General features: G+C 51.6%; 1 pseudogene; it reads right to left on the bottom strand.

Moving 5' to 3' along the window:
• Window positions 1–5,706: 5,706 nt before the first annotated feature.
• LOC128948110 (Fc receptor-like protein 3) overlaps window positions 5,707–24,979 on the bottom strand; it is a 33,174-nt pseudogene continuing 13,901 nt past the window's right edge.

Below are 24,979 nucleotides of genomic sequence, written 5' to 3'. Positions count from 1 at the left end.
TAGAACATGTGACAGGCATCCCTAATTCCCCGACAGGGCAAGCAATCGTAGAAAGATCTAATGGTACCTTGAAAAGATATCTAGGTAAATACAAGGATATTAGAGAGCCGCAAGAAAGCCCATTAAGGTGTTTATTTGTTTTAAATCACTCGTGTGTGTTTTGGGGGAAGCAAGGTTCCTGCTGTAATTCACCACTATTTACAGGAGAAAGAATGTGTAAAGCAAGACGTATGGGTAAAATACAGAGATCCAAAAACAGGACAATGGCAAGGTCCTGCTAAGGTGTTATATTGGGGCCGAGGATATCTTTGTGTCTCTACCCCTACAGGATCCTAATGGGTACCTGCTGAATGGACCCGAGCAGCTGTGTTAGATGGAACCACCAGAACACCATCAACTGAGCACAGAAGACTGTCAGCGAGTAGAGACAAAGCTGTTGATCATCCTTCGACCAATACTTCTTAAGCTGAAAGGACAGTGTAGTTTGGCTATCGACTGAGCGATTGATCGGTGCAAATCCTTAGATTATATACTAAGCCTACTTCAAGTGCTTTCTACATTTGAATTTAGAGGGCCTAGGAACCTAGCTTGTACTGATTGTCAAAATAGACAGTGTGCTGCATGGGTATTGTTTTTTTGCAGGGGTTGTCAGCAAACTAAGTGGGTACTAGTTTGTACTACTACTACTTAGTACTAATCAGACTCAATTACCTGACTTGTGGTGCAGGAGCTGTGAATTTTATTGGCTGTTGGGCTCCTGGCAAGCAGAACTCTGGACCTTTACAGGATTACCTCGCTGCCAAGAGTTACAGTTGTATGAGTCACCAGAACAGAAAATTATTGCATGGTTTACGTGGGAAATGCAGCATTTAGTTAAACGTGCTTTGGGACAGTCCAAGTCGCATATTTTACAGACTAAGTGTGGTAAGAGTATTCCCCTTTCACAGACAAGTATAATAGGTCCAATTTCTGCAGATCAAGATCCCAACCAAGCGTAGGACAATTGTCTGAGAGACCTAAAGATGTTTAATCTGGGCAGATCAAGGAGAAAGAAGGGGAAAGGAAAGAAGAGACATTCTTAATGACTTGTGGGAAACATGTTTATCTCCCAAGTGTCTGGGTGGTTCAAAGCAGCGCCTGGGGAGACCAGGGTGATGTGGCACATTTATGCTGTTACCTTGCTAATCCTCACCCTCTTAGCAGACAGTGCAGGTGCTGCCGGAGAAGTGAAAACTCATCATGCATGGGCCCCACCTCAGCCTAAGATTAACATTTGGGTCACCCTGGAAAACTTAACTAACCAGGAGGCTATTTGCCTGTCATTATCTTCTCCCGGTAATCCATTTACAACTTGCTTGGTTGGGCTACCAGCAGGTCCCTGGCCATGTCCCTCAGGTGTACCCACCTGCAAAATTGACAATCCTAAGACAAGTGTAGATAATTGGGACCAATGGGTTTCTCACTTCCCCATAGCACCACAGGAACCCCAAGAATTGGAGCTGTTAGGTTCAGTGATGGCAGATGCATGTATTAATTTTAACCATAGAAGCCAGCTTTCAGCAAAAAACCATTCCACTATTGTAACTTCCAGCATGGCTGTGTATCATAATGCAACAGCTTGGTGCAATTATACCACAGGGAAAGTGTCAATCTCATCAAATGACCCTATTCAACTGCCAGCAGGTTACTTCTTAATCTGTGGGGACCGTGCTTGGCCTGGTGTCCCATCGATGCTGCACGTACATTGGGCCATGTACAATTGGACGGCTGTCTCTGCTTACTCCCAATACGTCCATGATATTAAACATGAGCCACCGACATCGTCAACATAAGAGAATGATCCATGCATTTACTGCTGACTGTAGGGACGATGTAAAATTTTGGTCCCCGGGGGCCATAATTGCAGCATCCTTTCTGACTCCAGGGGTGGCAGCCGCAGGTACCCGTGGTACCCTGAATAAGTTGGGATGCTGGCTTGCAAAGCAAACCAATGCCACCTCTTTGGCACTTGCTAACCTTTTGCTTGATGTTGATTCTATTCATCAGGCAACGCTTCAAAATAGAGCTGCGATTGACTTTCTTTTACTTGTACAAGGCCATGGCTGTGAAGAATTTGAGGGCATGTGTTGCATGAATCTTTCTGACCATTCGCAGTCCATCCATGCCCAGCTCGCTGAATTGCAAAGGTTAATTGTAAACTTACAGGTAGAATCAGGTTTCGGTATTGATGGATGGCTCTCATCGTTAGGCCTAGGATCATGGTTACGTTCTGTTGTTAAAGTTGGCATTATAGTGGGCATTATAGCTCTGTTAGTAGTGTTAATTTTGCCGTGTTTTTGCATGTGCTTACAGAACATGGTGCAAAGGATGATATCTGCTGCATTTAATCAGACTATGCTAATTCAACAGAAAAACGGGGGAAGTGTGGAGAGCTTTGTGGGCAGTTGGTTAGGTGAGAAAGGTCATGTCAACATAATGCCACTCGTTAAGCTTGAAAGGGACAAGTATAGAAGCCAGTAGTCAGTGTCCAATAACAGGCAAGGACATTGTGCCCTTGGTGCAACAGTAGGATAGGGGAGAGCATCTTTGGCAGAAGTACGAAGAAAAGTTTCAATAAAATATCCACAAGAATGCAGAAGTAGGCATAGTTGCCTGATAAGTAACTAACCCATAGTGAGCTCGCTTTTGCAATATGTATGAGATTCATTAACACTGATATAAAGATGTGTACCTATCAATAAAGTTTGAGATTTGCTGATCACTCATATTGTGTGCTGCATTTCTCCCGCTGGTCCCAACAGCTTACAATAGGACACAGCTGGTCCACTGTACCTTGTAAGGCTCCACTAGCAATTTGTCCCTGCACACGTGCTCTGGCTACCTTGATCACCAACTCTTTTGCTGGTTTGGTTAGCTCTGTCAACATGAAATCAGTATCACCTCAGTCTGGCTCTTGACTCTTGACTATGAACTCCAATCTTTTTGCTACTTTGCTAGGGTTTTCTCTATCCATTTTAACTTTTTCCCACCAACTCTTCAGGTTACTAGTAGAAAAGCAGATGTTCACCCACATGGCTTCTCCTGGGGGACTCAAGACTTGCCTTAAGGGGATGACTAAAGGCAAAGCTTTCTTGGTTTTATTCCTTGTGTTGCTTGTCACTGGGGGTCTCTGAAATTTTCCCCTTACCTGGATTATTCATCTCATCCTCACTGCCATTTGGCTTTCATTCAGGGGGCAGAGTGGTTGCCTGAGGGGGAGTGTACCCGAGCTGGCCTGGGCTAACTCGGCTGTAAGTCTTGGACACCTAGAACACAATCTTCCTGGTGCATTTGAGCCAATTTCAAACATCTCTGCCTTATGCTGAATGCTGAACGACATCTCTTTCTTTTCTGCCTCTTATCTCTTTCCAAAGTTAGGACTAAAAGTCCTGTGGGGCCAAATCAAAGCCACATTCTTTCTGACACTCAGGTTTATTCTTCAGGGTAAAAAAGATATCTGCATATATCACTGGATCTCATTTTTCTTCTTGTCTTAAAAATAACATCAACTGTAACAATGGATCATAAAGTTCCATTTGGGGTCACTTTTCACCAATTTCTAATTGATGCCAAGCCTATTATTGGGTAAGAGTATTTCATCAGATTACCTTTCCTTGAAAAATTACCCTCCGGGATTCCTGCCAAATCTTTCTCATCTGCTAAATTACATTCTAGTGGACTCTTTTTATACCATCTTTACTTCTTGTGTTATTCATTCTTCATGCTATCTAAATTTCCATACTTAGCAGGATGTATTAGTACTTCTCTTTTCCTTCTCTTTATCCCCTCTAGACTACACTTAACACACACGGGCTGACTCTGAATCACGCAGCAACAATATTTTTTTTATAGTCCTAACAAGCAATGAAAACAAAAGGATTCCATGTATGGAAAATTGGTATGATTTGTGCTGTAAAATTGAAACCGCAATCAATATTGATACAGCAATTAATAATTGCAAATAATAAAACATTTAAAAGTTGTAATGCCAAAATAGAAAGAGATAGGAGAGCTTGCACCCCCTCTCCCTGCAGGTGTTGAAGGACAGGAGGAAAAAGCAAGAGATAACAGTTACTAAAAATTAACAAAAAGAAGGGACAATCTGGTTGGGTCCCAGGAAAATGCCAGCTGTAAGAGATTTATACTTTGATGCTTAAATGCCGTAATATGTTAGTTTTGGCTTTCATTGTACTGGCTTGATGTGCATGTGTAACCCAAAGGTGAATTAAAGGACATAGATGAAGAATAGAGGCCTTCATCAGTGATGACCCCCAAAGACTTGTGTGACCACCAAAACAAGTGGTGGCGCATGCACGGTAAAGGTGGAGATGAGGGCGGAGGTAGAAGTGTGATGAATCGAAAATGGGAGGAGATGACATTGACACATGGCATATAAGGAGGGAATCTTCACTTGGCAAGCTCGTACGTGAGGTGGCAAGGGTCTAGGGGCCCTGCATTCCATACCTCGTGGTTATCTTTTCCTTATGCGCTATTATTGAAACCAAATTATCCCTTAGTTTTAGCCCAATTATATTGTTAATATTTCAAGTGTATCCAATTTTATATATTTTCTAAACTTTTCAATTAAAATTGCTGCTACCTCTAATATTTTTTGGTTTTTTGATGCTGGGATAATTGGGCAAACACAACAATATGGAAAAACAGGCCTGGGAGCCTCCCTCATGGCTGCTTACCACACAACTCATCTTTGAGACGGGCGCTTCACCTTTTATACCTCTGGGGGTTGCATCAGCCAACCCTGGCCCCTCCCAGATTCTGTCAGTCAACTCTTCTTTGCCGTTTATTGGTGGAGATTGCTTTCCTGCAACTTGATTGGTGGGTCAGGTGTTGTCATGCTGTGCCCTCCAGTAGCAACTGAGCTTTTTCATTCTCAGCTGCCCTGTAGGAGGGGCACACGTACACGCCTTCCTTTTACCTGTCCTAAATAACCCAGGCTGCCTGGTGGCGACAATACAGAGGATGGGGAAAGGAGACTGTGAGGAGAACAGAGGGCATCTAAACAATAAACTACAATAACATACCTATACATCAATAAAGCTTCTCTTAATATTCACACAGTATTCATTGCTTAATTGTTAGGGCCAATCATGTCATTATTCATTTATAACAATTTTTATTTTTATTTTTACATTTTCCTGCTGTTATTCCTACTCCCATATCTTTACCTGAGAGCCCCTTAATTCCAAAATTTTAATAATTCAGGGGGAAGGGGTTTATATTTTCCATTTCCAGAGAAGCTCCTTCCTTCCTTAACAGACACCTGTCTTTCAAACCAAGACAGAGCCCCAAAAATCCCACAAAGATCTGCGCAACAACATGACCGGGTCCCTCCTTCCTGAGCCAAACAGGGCAGAGCTAAACAAACAAAAACCATTTCTCCTGGTTTAATGAAAAAGCTGCATTTTGGGTCCCATAAGAGGGACAGTGATGCTGTGCCCCCTGGTACTGGGGAGGGAATGGGGAGCTCCTGGGGGTACTGGGAGCACTGGGAGCACTGGAATGGAGCACTCTGGGCAGCCCCACATGGGACCCCACACTCATGCCCCCCCCCCATGGCACGGTGGGCATCTATGGGAGCTGGGAGGCGGACACACAGTGGGAGGTGCCCTCAGGCAGGGATCTCCAGTGCCCCCAGTGCCTCCAGTGTCACAGCATGTTCTCGTAGATGTCACTGGAGTCCTGCTGTTGCCCATGGGGTCCTGGCAGCTCTGCATTTGTCACCTGGGGGGTTGTGGCACAGGGGGGCACTGCAAGAGACACCGGTTGGGGGAAGCTGGATGGGAGGTGACACCCCTAGGGTGACATGTCCCTGTCCCCCCACCTGTACTCACCCCCTGTCTTCTTGTTTTGCATGACCTGGCTGTACAGCACCTCCCCTGCCTCTGGAGGGGCTGAGGGCCCTGGGGGGCCCCTGCAAGGATAAGGGGGTGTCTGTGGGGGTGTGGGGGGTTGTAATGAACATAAAATGGGGGTTCAGGCCTGGACCCCCCACTCACCTTTCCCGCTGTTTCCTGAGGGCTGCAAAGGAAAGGGAGGAGGGGTGACTATGGAGTCCTCAGGGCCCCTGAACACCCTTGAGATCTCTGACTGCCCCCAGGAGCCTCATGCATCCCTGAAGCTCCTAATGAGCCTTGAATCACCCACTGAATCCACTGAGACCCCAAACTCCTCCAAACCCCTGACAGAACCCCCAATGTCCCTGCACGACTGTCGTGGTTTGACCGGAAATGGGACATCTGGGATATGTTGTTTTGCTGTGGTTACCAATGGGTGATTGGAATTTAAGATGGGCACCTAGTTTGACCAGTGGGACATTTGGATCCGCCTCTTGAGACTACGAACCCAAGGGGTTAAAAGCAGGGCTCTTGTCCTTCGGAGCTCTCTTGGGATTTCCGGCGTGAAGGAGCTGGGCCTCCCTCCCCCGGCCCAGTTGCTGGCTGGGCTGGGGGAGGGGAAAGCCATGTGGCCCATCTACGGTAGGCCCGGATGTGGTGGAAGGGTGGAGGGAGCATCGAGCGACCTGTTTATCATCCCCCCCTCCCCCCTTTTTGGATACGGAGAGAATGCAGCCTGTGCTGGAATTGGAACTGTTACCTTGAAGGAACTTCTAAGGCATACGCCCAAGGAAAGAAGGACAATCTGGCTTAGAGGGGCCCTGCCTCTAGCCAGGAAGAGGCACGGGAAAATCGGGTTTTTTGGAAGGTGTGGATCAGATGGCCTGGCACATCAGAGCCACAAGACTATGAAGCATTGGTTGACACTGGATCACAGTGTACCTTAATGCCATCAGAACACGTGGGGACAGAACCTGTTTCCATTGCTGGAGTGACGGGGGGATCACAACAGTTGACTTTGTTGGAAGCTGAGGTGAGCTTGACTGGGAAGGAGTGGCAGGAACATCCGATTGTGACTGGTCCAGAGGCTCCGTGTATTTTGGGCATAGACTTCCTCCGGAATGGCTATTACAAAGATCCTAAGGGATTCAGGTGGGCTTTTGGAATAGCTGCAGTGGAGATAGAGGGTATTAAACAATTGAATACCTTGTCTGGACTATCAGAGAACCCATCTGCAGTAGGACTCTTGAAGGTAGAGGAGGAACGAGTACCAATTGCCACTTCGACAGTGCACCGCAGGCAGTACCGGACAAATCGAGATGCCGTGATCCCCATCCACAAGATGATTCGAGAGCTGGAGAGCCAAGGGGTGGTCAGTAAAACCCACTCACCCTTTAACAGCCCTATCTGGCCCGTGCGAAAATCTGACGGAGAATGGAGATTGACTGTGGACTATCGTGCCTTGAATGAAGTGACTCCACCACTGAGTGCGGCTGTACCAGACATACTGGAACTGCAGTACGAGCTGGAGTCCAAGGCAGCAAAGTGGTACGCGACCATCGATATTGCTAACGCGTTTTTCTCCATCCCTCTGGCAAGAGAATGCAGGCCTCAGTTTGCTTTTACATGGAGGGGAGTGCAGTATACCTGGAACCGACTGCCCCAGGGGTGGAAACACAGTCCTACCATCTGTCATGGACTGATCCAGGCTGCACTAGAAGAGGGTGAGGCTCCAGAACATTTGCAATATATTGATGATATCATTGTTTGGGGGAACACGGCAATGGAAGTGTTCGAGAAAGGAGAGAAGATCATTCATATTCTCCTGAAAGCTGGATTTGCCATTAAGAAGAGCAAATTCAAGGGACCTGCCCGAGAAATTCAGTTCTTGGGGGTGAAGTGGCAAGACGGACGGCGTCAGATTCCTGCGGATGTTATTAACAAAATCACTGCTATGTCCCCACCAACTGATAAGAAGGAAACACAAGCCTTCTTAGGTGCTATAGGTTTCTGGAGGATGCACATCCCTGAGTATAGTCAGATTGTGAGACCCCTTTATCTGGTTACCCGCAAGAAGAACGACTTCCATTGGGGCCCTGAGCAGCAGCAAGCATTTGTCCAAATCAAGCAGGAGATCGCTCATGCTGTAGCCCTTGGTCCAGTTAGGACGGGACCAGATGTGAAGAACGTGCTCTACTCTGCGGCCGGGAGCCATGGTCTGTCCTGGAGCCTTTGGCAGAAGGTGCCTGGCGAGACCCGAGGCCGACCATTGGGATTTTGGAGTTGGAGCTACAGGGGGTCTGAAGATAACTATACCCCAACAGAAAAAGAAATCTTGGCCGCCTATGAAGGAGTCCAAGCCGCCTCGGAGGTGATTGGTACAGAGGCACAACTTCTTCTGGCACCCCGACTACCGGTGCTGGGATGGATGTTCAGAGGAAAGGTTCCCTCTACCCACCATGCCACCAATGCTACTTGGAGTAAGTGGATTGCCCTCATTACGCAGCGCGCTCGAATTGGGAAGTTAAATCACCCTGGGATCCTGGAAATAAGTACAAATTGGCCCGAAGGTGAGAGCTTTAGTGTCGCGGATGAGGAACAAGAGCCAGTGACCCGGGTTGAGGAAGCTCCGCCATACAATCAGTTGCCAGCAGAAGAAACACGTTACGCTTTATTCACCGATGGTTCTTGTCGCGTCATAGGGATGAAACGGAGGTGGAAAGCAGCTGTATGGAGTCCCACTCGACGGGTTGCGGAGGCTACTGAAGGAGAAGGTGAATCCAGTCAATTTGCTGAAATCAAAGCTATTCAACTGGCCCTAGGTATTGCAGAGAGAGAGAAGTGGCCAAGGCTCTATTTGTATACCAATTCTTGGATGGTAGCCAACGCTCTATGGGGATGGCTGAAGAGATGGAAAGAGGCGAACTGGCAGCGCAGAGGAAAACCAATTTGGGCTGCGGAAGAGTGGAAAGATATCGCTACTCGGTTAGAGAAGTTACCTGTGAAGGTTCGGCATGTAGATGCCCATGCCCCCAGAAGTAGAGCTAATGAAGAGCAGCGAAACAACCAGCAAGTACATCAGACTGCAAAGATAGGGGAGTTGAAGATAGATCTTGACTGGGAGCATAAGGGAGAGTTATTCTTGGCACGATGGGCCCATGATGCCTCAGGCCACCAGGGTAGAGATGCCACCTATAAATGGGCACGAGACCGAGGGGTGGATCTAACCATGGACAGTATCTCTCAGGTTATTCGTGACTGTGAGACGTGTGCTGCCATTAAGCAGGCCAAACGGGTGAAGCCCCTCTGGTACGGTGGGCGGTGGTCTAAGTACAAATATGGGGAGGCCTGGCAGATTGATTACATCACGCTGCCTCAAACCTGCCAAGGCAAGCGCTATGTACTGACCATGGTAGAAGCCACCACGGGATGGTTGGAAACCTACCCTGTGTCTCATGCCACAGCTCGTAACACTATCTTGGGCCTTGAAAAGCAGGTCCTTTGGAGGCACGGTACTCCCGAGAGAATTGAGTCGGATAATGGAACTCATTTTAAAAACAACCTTATTAATACTTGGGCTAGGGAACATGGCATCGAGTGGGTATACCATATCCCCTATCATGCACCAGCTGCAGGGAAAGTGGAAAGGTATAATGGATTGTTAAAAACCACCTTAAAAGCGTTGGGTGGGGGGTCTTTAAAAAACTGGGAGCAGCATTTGGCGAAGGCTACCTGGTTAGTTAACACTCGAGGTTCCACCAACCGAGCGGGTCCTGCTCAGTCTGAGCTCCTTAATATAGTAGATGGGGATAAAGCCCCAGTGGCCCATGTCAGAGGTTTGTTGGGAAAGACAGTATGGATCAACCCTGCCTTGAGTACAGACAAACCCATCCGTGGGATTGTTTTTGCTCAAGGACCAGGTTATACATGGTGGATAATGCAGAAAGATGGAACAACACGGTGTGTACCTCAGGGAGACCCGATTGTGGGGTGAGACTCATATATGAATGTCATTGTTTGTTGAATGTGAGACAGAAGGAAACTGTAAGTGTCAAAGGTCTGAGCAAGTAAGATGAGAGGAATGCGTAAGTGTCAAAGGTGTGAGTAAGTGAAATGAAACTTTTTTATTGTATGTTCACGATATGGGATAAGGGGTGGAGTGTCGTGGGGTGACAACCTTTATCCCAATACTTTATCCCAATATCGTGTGTTGTGTCTGGCAGCTGTGTTTTTTCTCTCTCTCTCTCTCTTCCCCCCCCCCCCCCCCCGGCCGTCTTGCCGCGGCGGGGCGGGGAGGGAGGAGGGAGGGGGACTGGTTGCACTTTGGCTTTTGGCTTTTGGCTGCTTGGCTGGCTGGCCTGCTCGCTTTTGCTTGCCACTTTGCTTGCTTGCTACTGCCTTAGCCCTAGCTGATAGCTGCCTTTTTTCCCTTTGCTGCTTTCTGCGCTGGTTTTTTTTCCCCTTTTCTTTCGTCCTCTCTTTCTTACCCTCCCCTGAAGATACTGGACCGGCTCCGGACCTGACCTGGGACGTCCGGCGGGATCTCCGGAGCCTGCGAGAGATGCTCGGCACCCTCCACAACACTGACTGGTCTTCTTTTCTTTTCTTGTGTTGGGGAGTGTTCTTTTGTGATTTGTCAATAAATAGGTTTTGTTTTCCACTTTGCTCCTCCAAGGAATTCCTTCCCGAACCCGGTATTGAGGGGAGAGGGGTGGTTGGAGGTTTTTTTTTTTGGGGGGGGGGACTCCCTTTTGGAGATTTCCCCTAATTCGTCCTAAACCAGGACAACGACCCTGCAGGACCTCCCCAAATCCCCCAGGACCTCCAGGTGAGATCTCTGGGGATTCAGCTTCACCCAAGTCAGGACCTGTTGGTGCCGCCATCTGGACCCTGAACTCTGTGGGGGCTTCACCTCAATCCCTGGGACCCCCATTCCCCCTCCATTGTCATCCACCTGGGTGGTGCCACCAGTGCCAGCCTCCAATGACAGCCAGGAGCAGAACCAGGAACAGGAGGGACCCACAGACCCCTGCGGCCACTGCTGGGGACAGAGAGGGACACATTGGGGTCACCCAGAACCCCGGGGGTCCTGAAGTCCCCATGTGACCCTGTGTGACCCTACCTGTGCCCTGTTCCTGTGTTGTCACCTCCAGGGCCAGCTCTGAACTGAGTGCCTGGTGCCCGTCCTGTTGGTTGGTGACCATGCACTGGTAGGTGCCCGAATGTCCCACATCGACTGCCCTGAGCTCCAGGAGGGGACCCTGGGCCACCTCCTGCCCATTGTGCAGCCAGGTGAAGGTGATAGGGGCTGAGCCCACCTGCACCGAGCAGCGCAGGGTCACGTTGTCTCCTGAGCGCACCAGGTGTGACAGGGGACTGAGGGTGATGGTGGCATTGGCCACAGGCACTGTGGGGACACAGACAGGGCTGGCACCTGGTGAGGTGGATGGGGGTGCCATGGGTGGGGTCACCCCAAGTCTGAGGGTCCCGCTCACAAAGGACAGTGACATTCAGGGGGACACTCTCAGCCATGCTGTCCCCGCACTGGCAGTGGCCACTGCTATTGTCCCCAGTGTGGTGCAGCTCCAGGTGGGACCAGTGCCAAGCGGTGCCCCCGAGCCCTCACGGGTACCAGGAAATGGACAGGCAACCTGTCCCTGTGGCCACGGTGCAGCTCAGCACAAGGCTGTGCTGACAGAGACATCCTGAGGGCAGAACCCCTGCGGGAAGGGGTGACACCAGGGGACATTGAGGGACTTGGGAGGAGGTCAGGGAGGGGCAGGGAGATCCCAGTGAGGGAGGGGAGAGGAGGTGCAGAGCTGCGGGGGGGGAGGGGCTTGGATAGGTACCCCAAGGAAGGATGGGGGATTTAATGAGGGGACACATGGAGCGGGAGATGGAAGGACCCCAGTGCGGGTATGGAGACCCAGAGAGGGTATGGTGGGACTTGGGGACTGCTGGGAAACAGCAGAGAGGGGTGGGGTTGACTCAGAGATGGGTGAAGGGACCCAGTGAGGGATGGGGGGAATGGGGCAGTAATGGAGGTACCTAGGCAGGGGACCCAAGGAGGCAGTGAGGGTTCCCCGTGCCCATCTCTGCACTCACTGCGCACCGTGACGTGGAGCCGGGCGCTGCTCTTCCGCACGGTCCCCCCATCGGAGCGCACCTGGCAGCTGTAATTCCCTGAGTGAGAGACCCCACGGTGGGCACCAGCAGCTGCGGGGACCTCTGCGGGCCCCCCACCACCTGCCCGTCCCGGTAGAACAGGTGCAGGAGGGGGGCTCGGGGCCGCAGGGGGCTGGGGGTGCTGAGGCAGCTGAGAGTCAGGGGGGAACCATTGGTGGGCTCAGAGTGAACTTCCAGCACCGGCCCCGTAAAAAGCTCTGGAAAGGAGAGGGGAGGGAGATTTGTGAGCCCGAGTCACTAGGGAGGGGCTGTGGGGGGGTTGGAGTGACAGTTGTGGAGTGCTCACCATGCACTGTCACGGTCACTGATTCCGACTTCTCCCATCCTCGTGATACCGTGGATTTCACCCAGCCCCTGCAGCTGTAGCGGCCGCTGTGTTGCAGCTGCAGAGGGGACAGGGACAGCTCTGTCCCATCGCGGAGCTCCTGAAGTTTCTTCTCCTCGTGGTAGAAGGACACTGAGCTGACTGGGTTTTCCCGCCAGCGCCGGCAGCGCAGTGTCACCATGTCCCCCTCCAGCAGTGCCTGTGCCGGCACCTGCAGCATCAATGGGGCTGTGGGACACAGGGGCCCTGTTACACTGCGGGGACCTGGCGGGTCCCAATGCCATCGCAGCCCCCATATTGGCTCACACACAGCACACCAGGGATCCCCAAATCCACAAACAGGTTCTGCCAGCCCTGGGATGCTCTGGGATGCCCCCAGAGTAGGGGACAGGCTCTGGTCACACAGGAGGTGACCAATGGAGCAGAGCCCACCCAGAGCCCTTGGGGTCAATGTTGGTGCCAGGATAGGGACACCCAAACCCCCCTCACCATCTAAGACTGTCACAGGAGGGCTGAGACCAGTGTCGGGTCTCTCACATGTGTAGTTGCCTTTCTCAGTGACAGTGAGGCGGTTGTGTCTCTCCTGCCTCCAGCGCTGCCCATACTTGTACCAGGTGGTGACACCAGTGTTCCCCAAGCCCTGACAGGTCAGTGTCACCTGGTCCCACAGCACCGCCAGCCTCCAGGGGGGCTCCACCAGGAGCTGGGTGGTCTGGGCACCTGTGGGTGACAGGGGACACCAGTCTCCCAGGGCCAGTGTGGGGCTGGAGTCAGCAGGGTTGGGCCCTGGCATCCCCCGAGGACTCACCAGCGAGGCCAAGGGTCTGGGCTGGAAGGAAGAAGGGACAGGGCTCAGTGAGTGTGGCACCACAGGGACAGTTGTGCACAGGGGAATGGTTCATAGGGGCTGTCCCTGAACTGTCCCCCTGAGGGAATTGGTGTGGCACGGATGTCTCGATGGGGACACTGTGCTAGCACAGGTCTCCCCCGCCAGCCCCATGGCCTCTGTCTCCATGGCCCATCCACATTGTGCTTGTCTTCTTCTCCCTGTCCCTGCATCCCTGCATCCCTGTGTCCCTGTCCCCACAGCTGCCCTAGCCCCAGGATGCCTCTGCCCACATTCCTATCCCTCCAGCCCTGTTCACCCTCTCCTGTCCCCACGGCCACCTCATGACCCCAGTCACTTCATGCTCTGGCTCTTCTGGCATTGGGAACCTCAGGGAACCCTGCAGCTCCCCTGTGCCCCCTCCCCACCACTCTCTGCCTCACCAGTGCCCATCCCTGGGGTACTACCAGTGCGGCCCGTGCCCGGGGCACTCACCCCACAGGAGCAGTGCCACCTTCCCAGCCATCCCGGTGTCCCCAGCCATGTGCACTGGCTGTCACTTGCTGCTGTGGCCACTGCTCCCCTGGCTGGCGGCTCTTCGGATGAAGGGGAAGGAAGCGAGGTCACATCTCGTCCCCATGTGTGGGTGGCACCTGGTGGGGGCAGGGTGGCCACAAGCTGGGGGCAGGCTGTGGGCAGGGTGGGGACATGCTGGGGACAAGCCTGTCTCTGGACAGGTGGGACATGGGCTTCCCAGGAGCAGGGGGGCTCAGGGGGTTTGGGGAGCCAGGATGGGTGTTCAGGGGAATGGGGAGTCCAGGGAATGGGGGTCCAGGGAATGGGTCCATGGAGAATTGGGGTCATGAGGAGGGGGAGTCACGGGGGTTGGGGTGCCATGAGAATGGAGGTCCCCAGGGCTGGGGGGACTCAGGGATGGGAGTCTCAGGGGAAGGTGGGCTTCAGGAATTTGGTGCCATGGTTTTCGTTTGCTAATTTGAGATATTTCAGTTAATGTAATAATTAATGTGGTGGGTTTAGTGTTGGTTAATTATTAGTGCATTTATCAGAAAGTATTTATTTCTTTTTTGTTTTGAGATGAGACTAGGAGAAAGGTAAAGTAGATTAAAAAGTTTAAAAGGGTATATAGAAAAATTTTTAATTGTAATAAATTTTTTAGTAATAAATCCCTCATCAGGGGATTTTTGTGCCAGGGATGGGGTGCAGGGGCAATGGGGGGACCTGGGAGAATTAAGGTCCCAGTAGAAAGGGGGATTTCAGGGGAAGGAATGAATGGGAGAGGGTTCCTTGGGAATGGGGTTCTGGGCCATGGAGATCCTGGGCAATGACAGCTCCAGTATGGGGGTCCCAAGGAAGGGGAGAGAGAAGGAATGGGGGTCCCATGGTAAGCTTCCCAGGGAAATGAGTTTGCCAGGGATGGACTGTGATGGGATGTGCATGTGGGTCACAGCTCCTTCCCTCCGTGCCTCAGATTTTGGGAAGACTCAGGGGCTAGCGCTGCCTGCTGAGTTGCCCGTGATTTGGGGGGGGCAACAGGAGGGGATTCAGAGGTGCTCTGGGTCTGTGCCACTACAACCTCCAGGGGCATTTTCCGTTCTTCATTTCCATTTCCTTCCTTTTACCCCTCAATTTCACAACCTCCCAGTTCATGCCTTGATGATCCTGGGGAGCTCCTGAGCAGGGAACGAGTTGGGGGAAGCCCAGGGTGGGTGAAGCAGGGGTGAGGGGTCTGCAGGGAGGGCTGGGGAGGCTGTGGGGGATGGAGGAGTCAGCTTTCCCTCTGCCTACACTTTCACTTTCTCTGTCCTGCAGCAGATGGAACAGGCCGTTTGTGCTGAGTGTCACATGGGAGGAGGGTTCTGCCCTGGGGGGGGGCAAATACAGGGGGCTCATGTCCTGGGGGGATCCTGTCGCAGGGGGGACACATGCTGGACAAGGGGCTCCTGTCCTGGGGGATGGCAGCTCCTGGTGTTTCCAGACTTCTCCATTCTTGCTCGTCCCCTGCAGGATCTGAGGCAGCAAGAGCAGCTGGGGAATGGAGCCCCGGGCAGGAAGGAGCTCCCAAACTCCTGCTCCTTGAAGCCAGTGGCCATCCAAGGGTGGGGCCCAGCCATGGCCCAGCCCCACTGCACAGGGATGGCCATTGCCCAGCCCTGCTCTGGCCAGCCCCAGGTGGCAGCCAGCACCTAAGGGTTCCCTCCTGCCCTCTTGGCTTTGATTCTGGCAACTTCAGAGCTACTGCAGAGGTGAGAATTCTGTGGGGGAAAAATGCCTGCCTGTGGTTTGCTCAGCCCTGCAAGAAGCACAAAACCCAAAGGGAGCCCAAGCAGTGGCTCTGTGAGGGCCTTTGATGGTTTTTAGAGCAGGGCTGACTGGAAAGCCCCCCTGCAGGGCCAGCTGTCACACAACCAGTCCAGAAATGCAGCAATTGATCACTTTGTCCCTCTCACCAAGTGTCATGGTTTAGGCTTGGCACAAAGCTAGTGTTCTTACAAGAATACCTTCTCTCTGGTGTCTGCTGTGAGATGTGACCAGGAATAAGCAAAGCAGGCTCCAACTTAGAAATAAAGAAAACTTTATTAACTAAACTACAAGAAAAGAAGAGGGAAAAAACTATAACGGAAAAAAAAAATGAAAACCTTACAAAAGCACCTTCCTCCTCCCCCCCACCAAATTTCCTAATGCAATACATTCTCCCAAATCACTAACTCTCAGTCCGGCACCACCCTTTAGAATATTCAATCTTCAGTTCATGAAGAGCAGAGGAGTCCTTCTTGTACCATAGGCTTCTCCTGTAAACACGCTGAAACCTCATGTGCTTCCATGTCACTCAGCACCGCCCGGAAAGTCCTTTTGCCATGGTGATATCTTCTTTCCATGCCCAGTGCTCTCACCACAGTGCATGGACTAGAGCTGCTTTTAGGGTTGTCTTTTAAGGATGCCTTGTCTTACTCCAAAAAAAGGCACAGTCTCTCTTTTGGGACATCTGTCCCCACCAATTTTTTTCACCCCCTGGGGCCGAGGGGTACCCACACTGAGTCCTCCTGGTTTTGAGGCACTGCCTCCCTCTAAATGCAGTCTCTGTGTCAAAGGAATAAAAATGGTTCAGTCTATGGCTACACAAGAAAAGTCCAGCTGAAAGGCCACTCCGTCATCTCTCCCTACACTCAGCCAGTCTTTTCCACTTCCCTCGGGCCTAATCTTTGTTACCTCATCTCTTATCTCTCTTCTTATTTAGCTCCAGGAGGATCAGCATTTTTGCAAGGTCTCAATCATGTAAGGAAAGGGTTAAAAATTTCATTCTCTCAGAGAGCTCCGGCACTCCCACACTGCCCTGCCGGGCACCTTCTTGCCGCACTCCCCCCTTCTCCCCCTGGGCCGGCTGCTATCACATTCTGTCGCCGGCTCTCCTTTCTCTCCTGGCGGGGGGGGGGGGGGGGGGGGCTGCCGGATGACTCCGTGCTCCTCCACCCTTCTATCTTCAAGGGCCTCCTCACCCCCTCCATCTCTGTCCAGCCCCAGGCCTACCACCATGGCTGCCCCTCCCCTGCCCAGCAGCAGCAGCTGGACGGGGGAGGGAGATCTGACCTCTTTGCCTCAAAGTCCCAAGAGAAACTCTCAGGAACAAAGCTCTGCTTTTAACCCCTGTGTGTTCTCGGAGGTGTGTCCAAACCCCACTGGCCACTCAGGAGCTGGCTTTGGCAGAATGTCACAATGTCCCCAGTGTGCCATGGCTGACAGACTGATGGACAGATGAGGCCCTGTCTCAGAAAAAGCAAGGTCTGGCGCACCCCTGCCAGACATAGGTGTTCAAAAATGTCTCCAGACATCAAACTTTTCCTGTCTCTGACACCCCACCCTGTGCCATGGCCTGATCCTGACTGCCCTGGCAAAGGGGGAGGCTCTGGAACCCCCACAGGGCCTTTCTGACATCATTTTGGGGGAAACACAGCAGAGGAGGGGTTTGGGACAGGGGACAAGAGAATCCAGAGGCTCCTAAATGCCACTTTGGCCATCAGAGCAGTGAAGTTCTGGGACCTGCCAGGTTCCTCCTGGTGGAGGAATCGTGCCAGGGGAAACCTCTGGGGTTTGTTCCTTGTTGGGTGCTTTCCCTGGAAATTGTTCCTTTTGTGACCCTTTGAATTCTGAATCTTGAGAACTGAGAAGTTTTGATTCAACAACCAGGCGGGACCCTCCTCCTTCCTGAGCCAAACAGGGCAGAGCTAAACAAACAAAAACTGTTTCTTCTGGTTTAATCAAAAAGCTGATATTTGGGTCCAGTAAAAGGGACAAGGGTCCTGTGCCTCCTGGTAGTAGAGGAGGAAATTGGGAGCCTCTGGGGGTACTGGGAGCACTGGGAGCACTTGAACGGGGAGCCCTGGGCAGCCCCACATGGGAGCCCCCACTTGTGGCCACTCCCTGGGCACGATGGGCACCCATGGGAGCTGGGGATGCCCTTGGGCAGGGACCCCAGTGCCCCCTGTTCCCCCTGTGTCACAGCACGTTCTCGCAGATGTCCCTGGGGTCCTGCTGCCTCTGGTGGGGTCCTGGCAGCTCTGTGTAGTCACCTGGGAGGATGTGGTGCGGGGCGGCCCTGTGGGAGACGCCGGTTGTGGGGACCTGGATTGAGGGTGACACCCGTGTGTGATGTCCCCCGTGTCCCCCCTGTACTCACCACCTGCCTTCTTGGTGCTCACGACATCACTGTACAGCACCTCCCCCACCTCTGGGGGGGGCCGAGGGCTCTGGGGGGGCCCTGCAGGGATAAGGGGGCGTCTGTGGGCATGGGGGGGTTTTGTTGTGGGGGTAAAATGGAGGTTCAAACCTGGAGTCCTTCACTCACCTTTCTTGCTGTTTCCTGAGGGCTGCAAAAGAAAAGCATGAGGGGTGACTCTGGGGTTCTCAGGGCTTCTGAAAACCATCAGGACCCCTGACTGTCCCTGGGACCCTCAAGCATCTTTAAAAGTCCCAAAATACCTTAAACCAACCTTTGAATCCACTGAGACCCCGCAGTCCAAAAAACTCCCCCAAAACCCCTGACAGAACCCCCAACTTCCCTGCACAATCCCGCACAACCTCCCTAAATCCCCCAGGACCCCCAGCTGAGGTCTCTGCAGGATCAGTTTCTCCCAAGTCAGGACCTGTTGGCAACACCCTATGGCCCTCATACCCTGGGGAGGCTTCACCCCAATCCCTGGGAACCCCAACCCCGTATTGTCACCCACCACAGCAGTGCCACTGGTAACAGCCCCTGATGACAGCCAGGAGCAGGAGCAGGAACAGCAGGGACCCACTGAGCCCTAGAGCCACTGCTGGGGACAGAGAGGGACACATTGGTGTCACCCAGAAGCCCAGGAGTCCTGCACCCCCCATATGACCCAGTGTGACCCCACCTGTGTCCCTGTGTCCCCGCACTGTCACAGCCAGGACCAGCTCTGGGCTGAGTGCCCGGAACACTGTCCTGTCCCAGCTGGTTGGTGGCCATGCACTGGTAGGTGCCCGAATGTCCCACATCAACAGCTCCAAGCTCCAGGAGGGGACCCCGGGCCACCTCCTGCCTGTTGTGCAGCCAGGTGAAGGTGACAGGGGCTGAGCCCACCTGCACTGAGCAGCGCAGGGTCACGGGGTCAGCGGCATGCACCTGGTGTGACAGGGGACCGGGGCTGATGGTGGCATTGGCTACGGGCACTGTGGGGACACAGACAGGGCTGGCACCGGGCAAGGTGGGATGGGGGTGCCGTGGGAGGGGTCACCCCCAGACCGAGGGTCCTGCTTGCCCAGGACGGTGACATTCAGGAGGTCACTCTCAGCCACGCTGTCCCCGTCGCTGACCTGGCACCGGTACTGGCCGCTGTCATTGTCCCCAGCATGGCACAGCTCCAGGCAGGGGCCGGTTCCCAGCAGTGCCCCTGAGCCCTCCCGGTGCCAGGAGAAGGACAGGGGACCTGCAGCCACCTCGTAGCTCAGCACCATTCAGTCCCTGCATGCCACCTGTCCCCCAGGGGGCTGCACTGACAGGGACACCCCCAAGGGCGAGACCCCTTGGATGGAGGGACACCAGGGAACAGTGAGAGACCTGTGGTGGGGAGGGATGGGAGAGGGGAAGTGGGACCCCAGTGAGGAAAAGGAGGCAGAGAGATAGGAGGGGGGCTTGGAACGGGACCCCAAGGAATGATGGAGGGCTCAAGGATGAGTAACCTGGAGAGGAAGAGGGGGAGACACCAGGAAGAGTATGTAAAACCAGGGAGGGAATGGTGAGAGTTGAGGACCATGGAGCAAGATCAGAGAGGGCTGAGGTTGAATCAGGGACAGATGAAGGGATCCCAGTGAGGAATTGGGGGACACAGAGGGTGACCCCAGCAGGAATGAGGGGATGTGGAAAAAGATTACCAGAAAGATGGGGGTACCCACATAGGGCTGGGGGATCTGGTGAGGTACCCAGGAAAGGATGGGGGACCCGGGTAGTTATGGGGATCCCCAGACAGGGCAGGGGCCTCCGAGGAGGCTGTGGGGGCTCCCTGTGCCCATCCCCACACTCACAGCACACCGTGACGTGGAGCCGGGCGCTGCTCTTCTGCACGGTCCCCCCATCGGAGCGCACCTCACAGCTGTAATTCCCCGAGTGGGGAGTGGGAGACCCCCACAGCGGGCACCAGCAGCTGCGGGGACCCCTGCGGGTGCCCCACCACCTGCCCGTCCTGGTAGAACAGGTGCAGGAGGGGGGCTCGGGGCCGCAGGGGGCTGGGGGTGCTGAGGCAGCTGAGAGTCAGGGGGGATCCCACAGTAAGAGAAGGGGGACCCTCCAGCACCGGCACCGAGAAGAGCTCTGGGAAGGAGAGGGGAGGGAGATTTGTGAGACCAAGTCTCTGGGGAGGGGCTGTGAGGGTGTCAGGGTGGCGGCTGTGGGGTGCTCACCATGCACTGTCACTATCACTGAAGCCGAGTGCACCCACGGTGCCACCTTGGAGTCCACCTGGCCCCCACGGCTGTAGTGGCCACTGTGGTTCAGTTGCAGAGGGGACAGGGACAGCTCAGTCCCACTGAGTGACCTCTCCACCTCCTTGTCCCGATGGTAGAATCGCACCCCAGTGACCGACATGTTCGCCCAGCACCGGCAGCGCAGTGTCACCGTGTCCCCCTCCAGCAGCTCCTGCGCCAGCACCTGCAGCACCAGTCGGGCTGTGGAACATGGGAGTCTTAGGACATCTGTGGCATTCAGTTTTCTCAGGGACCCTTGAATTGGGACACATCCAGTGCAGCAGGGTTCCCTGAATCCAGAACTGGGGTCCCTCCACTCTGAGATGCTCTGGGATCTCCCCGTGTACAGGGGATGGGCTCTGGTCACACAGGAGGTGACCCATGGAGCAGAGCATACCCAGAGACCTTGAGATCCCTGCAGGTGCAAGCCTGGAGACAACCAAACCCCTCTCACCATTTGAGACTGTCACAGAGGGGCTGTGCCTGGTGCCGGGTCTGTCACATGTGTAGGTGCCACTCTCAGTGACAGTGAAGTGGTCCGGTGTTGGAGAATGGCTTAAAGAAAAAGGCCATGAAGACATACAATTGAGAGAAAAGTAAAAGGTAGAAGTAAAGCAGTTCCTAAAGCAGTTCCCAGGCTTGATTTTATAAATAATAAGGTTCTCAGATAGTCTTCCCATAACAAGTAAAGCACTCTGTCTAGGAAAAGCTGGCGAGCAGATATGGAAGTTTTGGGAAACTCTCATATCACAGTGGGAACGTTGGTTCTGTTTTTAATAAACAATTGTAGGTATTGTAAAACAAAAGGAGTGCTTAGAGTTTCCTCTGTTAGCCTATCGTGAGCTTGGATTTTGCAATATGCATGAAGTTAATTAACACTGTTATATAAAGTGACTGATTGATCAATAAATCGGAGTTCGATGCATTACCAGGATGGTCGTTCTCCCCTGCACTTCAATATATGGTGACACCTGGACGTGATAGCAAACACCATGGGAAGTGAAGAACGGGTCGGGTTCCGAAGATCGAAAAAGCAGCCGGAACGGCAAAGAAGCGCAGAGAAAAAAGCGGAGGAAAACCCGCCAAGATGCGCCGTGCCCTGGGCGACTGTAAAGACGGGCCTGGCCGAAACGTGCGGCCGCGACCTTGAGGAGCTGCAAAGTGCAGTTACGATATATAGGTATGGAAAGGCAAGCCGCATATCAACTTTTTATTGACTGTCTTTTTACAAAAAAGGCACATTAAGGGGATGGATTGGCAAAAGGATTTAACAGGACTTTGGACTTACGGCTACGGTAAAGGGGTTTTCAGTATGGTTTACGAGTTAACGGAATTGTGTGAATTCGGTGATTTGTTGTGGGAGGCTGCTTTGGAGAGTGATAAAACTGCCAAGAAGCTAAGCAAGCCATGGCGAGTGATGTATGGTGCACTGTTTTACTATCTCTCTGAGTGCAAGACAGCGGCCGCAGCTCGTGGCGCTTGCGGGGCTGTGCTACTCCGAACTCGGCACGGGCGCTCCGCCATGGCGAGCAGCCGCGGCGAGCAACCGCCTGAAATGCTGCGCTGTAGCGGCGGCAGCAGAGGCAGCGGCGGGGAGAGCGGAGCCGCCGCGCGGGAGCCGAGCCGCGCCGCCCCGGGAGGGAGCGGAGCCGCCGCCGCCGGGGGGAGAGCGAAGCCGCCGCGAGGGGAGCCACAGGTGCAGCGGTGTCTGCAGCGGAGTCAGCCTGCCGGCGAGTAAACAAAGAGCGCAGCACAGGGCGGGGGGGTTTCGCCCGCTCCGACACAAGCGCCGCGGGAGCGGAGCGCTTTTTGCAGCGGGAGCGTTTCTCCCTCCGCCCCGCAGCCGGCAATGTGACTTTTGTCAACAAAAGGAAAGGATCCCTGCTGAAATTGAGAAACCAGTGATGGTAAACAAGCAAAGTTAAAGGGACCTTTGTTCTTCCTGGCAGAGACTGTGAAACGGGAATCAGCGTACTGTATGCATGGGTCAAATTTCGGTCGATTTGGCTCGGCATTGGTTATGCTGTCAGAATCACCTGCATTAACATAGACTTTAACATCAGAAGCCGGATGGCTCAGTCGGTGGAACATCAGACTCTAAAATCGTATTTTGAAAAATTTAAAAATGTTAAGATGTGTTGGAATGATTGTATGAGTGAGATGTTGTGAGTGTGCTTTTTGGTATAGAAATGCTATAGCAAACATGTGAAGAAAGTTATTTTAGCTTAATATTTTAGAATCAGGCCTGTAAGTAAGTTATAGTAAATGCTGTATATTATTTCTTTAGTAGGTTTTCTCTGTTATTAAGTAGTTTAAGTTAAATTTTCTATTAAGTGCCGTTAAATGTTAAATACTGTTAAGGTTAAGTTTGTTAAGTTTATTTTCGGTTAAGTTAGATTCTGTAAAGTTTGAATTATATTGGGTTTAAGTTGTGTAGAATTTAAAGTCAGTTGATTTTGTTAAAGTTTTATTAGATTTAAGTGATTTTACATGTTTTGCAAATAAGTCTGCTAAGTTAAATATTTTGGGTGCTTTGGGTGCGTGCTGCTTTCCCACCACTCTAAATCAACAAAGGATTGAGAATCGCCCAGCTGATGCCATTTGAGCCAAATGACTAAAGGATTACAGACTGAAAACTGATTTTGAACTTTTCTGAGAAACCCAAGAAAAAGCGTGGATGTGAAAATCTGAAGGACAGAAAGGATCATTTTCAGGCTTGCCGTTTACCTCCTCTCCAGGTTCACATGAATGAAAACAGCTAACAGCCTTCTTTTCTTAGTCCAATTACCACCTACCATGCAATGCCTGATAAGGCCGGACATTATGGCTCAGCTGGGGGTGGTTTTAACCCTTTGGGGTAAAAGCCATTGCTCGGACCGTGGCTGGGGAACCTTATAGAGATACTGAGTGTGCTTTTAAATGCTTTTAGTTATTTTACCTTATTTTTGTAGTTGTATCCAAAATATGGTCGGTAGGATGATAGAGAAAACCTGGCAAACTAACCTCCTTTCTCAAAAAGAAAAAGATGGGGGAAATGTTGGAGAGTTTAGTGCAAGCATGGCTTAAAGAAAAAGGCCATGAAGACATACAATTGAGAGAAAAGTAAAAGGTAGAAGTAAAGCAGTTCCTAAAGCAGTTCCCAGGCTTGATTTTATAAATAATAAGGTTCTCAGACAGTCTTCCCATAACAAGGAAAGCACTCTGTCTGGGAAAAGCTGGCTCCCTGGGAACAGATATGGAAGTTTTGGGAAACTCTCATATCACAATGGGAACGTTGGTTCTGTTTTTAATAAACAATTGTAGGTATTGTAAAACAAAAGGAGTGGTTAGAGTTTTCTCTGTTAAGCTGTCGTAAGCTTGGATTTTGCAATATGCATGAAGTTAATTAACACTGTTATATAAAGTGGCTGATTGATCAATAAATCGGAGTTCGATGCATCAATCGGATGGTCAGCTCCCCTTCACTTCAATAGGTGATCTTGGAATATTGAAAAGTAGGGATATTGGAATATGGGGACATTGAGTTATGGGAATATTGGTATATTGGAATATAGGGAAATAGGAATATAGCAGTGTTGGAATACTGGGATATTGAAATAGTGAAATATTGGAATATCAAAAACTGTAATATTGAAATATAGGAATATTGAAATATTGGAACACAGGATTACTAAAAAAAATTGAAATATAGGAATCTTGAATTATTGGTACACAGGAATACTGAAATATAGGAATCTTGAAATACGGGATGCAAGGCTATTGGAAAATTGAAATACTGGAATATTGAAATATTGGAAAACAGGGCTGTTGGGAAATTGAAATACTGGAATGCAAGAACACTGGATTATGGAAATATTGGGATATGGGAGTACTGGAATATTGAAATGTTGGGATACATAAATATTGGAATATTGAATATTGGGATACATAAATACTGGAATAGGGCAAGAGCCAACCTGACAGCCCTACAGGACAGAGGAACAAATTAAAGCCACTGCTCCCAGGAAATAAACGGATAAACCAAGAGGAAATTCCCAATCCTTCCACCTCCCATAGGGATACCAGGATGGGGAGACCACAAGCAAATCCTGTTCATTAACCATCATCAACCCCAGGGCTTAATTATTTCACACACCACCCCCAGTCCTCAGCTGGGAGCGCCCACTGAACCCCAAAATTCCAGCACCAAGCTCCAAACCTCTCTCTCATGCCAAACTCAGCTTTTTAAAAGTTCCCCAAAACACTCAAAAATGAGGGAAAATTTCATCCCAGTGCCCACAAAACCATTCCCCCTCAGCCTGGGAACGCTGCTCCCCCAATTGGCACATCCAGGTACATCCAGAATTCTCCCCACTCCCAGCACTTCTCCTGAACGGAAAAATCAAAGAATCGGGAATTTGGGTCAGCTGGGACAGAACCAAATCCCAGCTGGGATATCTGCAGGATTCACCAGTCACAGACAGGTCCTGACAGCTCCTCACACCCCTTGGACTTCCAGAGCTGGCAGCAAAACATTCCTGCAGTCAGAAATCCCTGGAATTAATCAGTAATTGGACATCAACGACCCGGAGTGAAGTGCGACAGTGGGAGGATCTGGAGGGATCCCTGAAAACCGAACCCCACACTGGGGTTTGAGGGATTTCAACCACAAAGTTTAAGGACTTTTTTGGGGGAAAGGAAGATGAGTTTCCACAAAGCAGGAATATTCCCATGGGAAGGTGCTTTCTGGGGCAAAGTTACAATTTTGGGTGT

The sequence above is a fragment of the Melozone crissalis genome, unplaced genomic scaffold, assembly GCF_028551555.1.
Source record: "Melozone crissalis strain CALT ecotype California unplaced genomic scaffold, PUWL_Pcris_2 ptg000114l_1, whole genome shotgun sequence".
In the NCBI taxonomy this organism is placed as follows: Eukaryota; Metazoa; Chordata; class Aves; order Passeriformes; family Passerellidae; genus Melozone; species Melozone crissalis.
This window is presented reverse-complemented; position numbering and strand designations above follow the sequence as displayed.